Source organism: Pseudomyrmex gracilis, unplaced genomic scaffold (assembly GCF_002006095.1).
Source record: "Pseudomyrmex gracilis isolate BER0280 unplaced genomic scaffold, ASM200609v1 scaffold_508, whole genome shotgun sequence".
Lineage (NCBI taxonomy): Eukaryota > Metazoa > Arthropoda > Insecta > Hymenoptera > Formicidae > Pseudomyrmex > Pseudomyrmex gracilis.
This window is the reverse complement of record NW_018021092.1, coordinates 53,263-56,756: the sequence shown is the minus strand read 5'-3', so window position 1 is coordinate 56,756 and position 3,494 is coordinate 53,263.

Sequence of the window (3,494 nt, the reverse complement as noted above, 5' to 3'; positions counted from 1 at the left end):
GAGAGAGAGAGAAAGAGGAAGGAGGACGGAAAGATACGGAACCAAATTAGAAATGGAAATACACTGGCGGCGGTCGACATGTATTTCCAGTGGGACCTACATACGAATACGCTTATTAATAGCGCCCCAAATAAATATCGCCCCAAGGATATGCGCGGCGCGCATATATATTGCATTTTCGCGACACAATCCATGCAAAAGTTCGCGTGAAAGCGCGCGCGGAGCGTGAAGAAACTTATTAAATAATTTGCATGTAGAGCACAGAAATGTGTGTGTGGAGAGATGGTGGTTTACCTTTGGACACGAGAGCGTTTTTTTTTTGTCGATGAAAATTTACACGTTCTATAATATCATACGATCATACGTACGCGATATTACTGTCACACGGAAATAACTTCGATTCTGATTGCGTTACAATCGCAGAATTGTCGTATCGACTTGGCTGATACAGAACCGAATTGTCTCTTCTTTACGAGAGACGTTTTACGTAAGAAACTAGCGTGCGCCTTCCCTTCGACAAATTGCCTCGCCGGTTCGGGTCATGGAATCAATAGAGAGCGCGCGTGGACGCGCGCATCCTGTGGGGTAGAGAATCAAAACCAGGGTTTATAACTCTCTAAACAGCTCAAGCCGAACTCCCACAGGTTCTTGTGTGTGTCTCGTCCTATAGCAATATATGATCGGAGCGCGCAAACGGCAGCGGCAAAATACATGCAAATTATGAGACTTCGTCTTTGCGACATGTAAATTACTATACTGGAATATTCTTTCATTTTATAAAAAGAATCTTTGTGTAATTTTTTTTTTGTGCCACTCTCAAGTCACATTCACAATATAATACGTTTCCAACATATTAAATACATCTGGTTCTCTCCGCCAATTCTCTCTTTGAGAAAGATCTACATCGCGGCCAATGATCAATTGGTCGCTTGTAAGCCGCTTGTTCAAATATAAGTCTATAAGCGCAGTAACGTTGTAACTTGCGCCATGGATGCTTTGCTTGTTTTATTGTCCAATTTAACGTTTATATATATGCGGCAACGCTACATACGAAAATGTCCGTGCGCATTCGAGAGTTCTGGCCTGACCCGGTCGCACCTTTTTAAACTCGCGAGCAACCGGTTCGTCCCTCCTCCCTCTACGAACCCTCATCACCCCGGACCCGAGGCCTCTCCCCGCGTCTCTTTGCGCGTCTCTCCTAGGGACGCGCGCTTTCCCGTCGGTCGACCGTTTCTAAAACCGCGCCGCCTCTGTCTACAGTTGGGAACTAATCGGCAAAGGATTATCACAGGTCAACGGGTGTTCAACCTTCCGTACATCTACCTACCACGGTTCGATACCGCGATACCCGGCCGATCATTATTAATAGCTCAACGCCGTCGTTGTTTCCGACGTCGGCAAATGACGACGACGATGATGTCGCCATCGCTCCTCTCCGCCGAAACACATCTCCGTTTTTCTCCTCACGACGTCTAGCCTCTTTCGAACAACGTTCGTCGCGCGACTTCTCACATTTATTCGACTCGAGAACACCGGCCTCACCAAGAGAGAGAGAAAGAAACAGAGAGAAAGAGAGAGAGTCTTTCGAACCGGTTTCCCCGTCGACGTGACTGACAGCAACAAGTTCCGACTGTTATCCTCTGACCACGACGCTTTGTACCGGCGACAACGTTTGTAAGGTTTTGCGCGTGAAGACGCGACTTTATTCGACGTCATTTTTTCGATACGTGTATTAATTTTTATTCACGTGTCTCACGTGTACAGTCTGTAAAGAGGTCGAGAGCGAGACTCGGAGGAATCGCGCGAGGTTTCGAAGTTATGAAAGAAATGTCGTGTAATGAAAGACTCTTTATACGTATAAATGCATACGCATATGGTACGTTAGGTGTTCTCTTCAAACACCCGGTTTCCAAACACGTGGCTCGGATTTAAACCGACCGATTTCGCTCTCGCACAATGGTCAATCTGTCTTATCTCCGAATCCCACGCGAAACGAAAGTTTTTCACGAGTTCCGTTCTAGTGTGAGACTGTGCACTGCGTGGTCGCTTTCGCGCAAAAATATCGCTCGGGCTTTTAACGTTTTTTAACTTCGTTTTAATTTCGTTCGCGCGTGTCGGTCGCGACTCGTTCGACCTTTCTCTCTTTCTCGGTCCGATAAAGTGCGACAATTACGATAAAATGGAAAATGCTCTTTCTCGCGCAAGGAGTTTCTGATTTCGACACAAGCTGCGGCGCGAGGAAAGTTTATATCTTTTAATTGAGAGTTTAAATTAAAACGCACGAAGAAAACATCTCGAGCAAGATGTCGATACGAAGTCTACGGTTACGCGATAACGTATTTAAATCTTTTTATATATATACAGAGAGAGAGAAGAACAAATGTTGTGTGCATCGAAACGCGCGAAATTTTGCGCGCGCGGTTTTCTCTCGGATAGAACATTTTCCGCGTGGGACAATTTTTGAAGCGACAAAAACCCGCTGGTGCGCGTAACAACTGCCAAGTTGTCTCGCTTCTATTAGCACATCGTAAATTAAATTCCTCGCGTTAATAAAACGCAAACAACCGAAGTAAATAAAAATTCCCGAGTTGTCACAACAGAGAACAGAAGTAGCGTAGAAACGGCAAAAGATTCTCTTCGCGCTAAAATATATACCTACTTGAGAGATCTCTCTTGCACAAGTAAAGGAGAATCCTTATCGCGACGCGCGTAACGCGACTTATCGGGCACGGCGTCAGATTGCGCGCGATAATCATCCACACACGCGCGTTGTACTTGTACGCGCTCTTCTCGAAAGTCTTGCCTCGTTTCCCGAGCGAGATAAATCGAGATTCGCGAGAACACAACGCGATATTATCTCGGGAGAGAGAGAGAGAGAGAGAGAGAGAGAGGATAAAACCGCGTGCAACCGCGATCTTACGTGTGTGCGTCTTTACACACATGTTGTGTGTGATCTCAGCGCTTCCAAATTTCAAAAGCAATCTTGATGACACATTGCGATGTGTTTTTCGGTCGACTCGAAGGAGGGAGAGGAAAAGAGAGAGATAATGTTGTCCTCGGTATTGGAGAACGTGGTGACACAACCGTCTTCGCGTGGAGTCGTCGTCGCGCGCGATCTCAGGGTCGGTTCGAGACATTTCTGGGACCCGCGACTCTAAAAACAACATTATCTCATCATCCTCGAAGAAGGAAGGAAATGTTAAAAACAAACATGACCAAGGTCTGAACGCGCGCGATCGTACGCGCATCGTCTTGTTATAAAAAAAAAGTTTAGATATCTTCCTCTCTTTACTTGGTGGATAAAAAAAAAAACACACACACTCTGATACAGCGTTATCGGAACGGGGAGTCAACAAATATAAGGCTAATATTAACTTTTGCGCGTAACATGCGCCATCATAATAAAAACTCGTCGCGGCGTCAATAAAACGAATATGCACAGCAACTAAAATACAAAAAAAAAAAAAAAAAAAAAAAAAAAAAAAAAAAAAAAA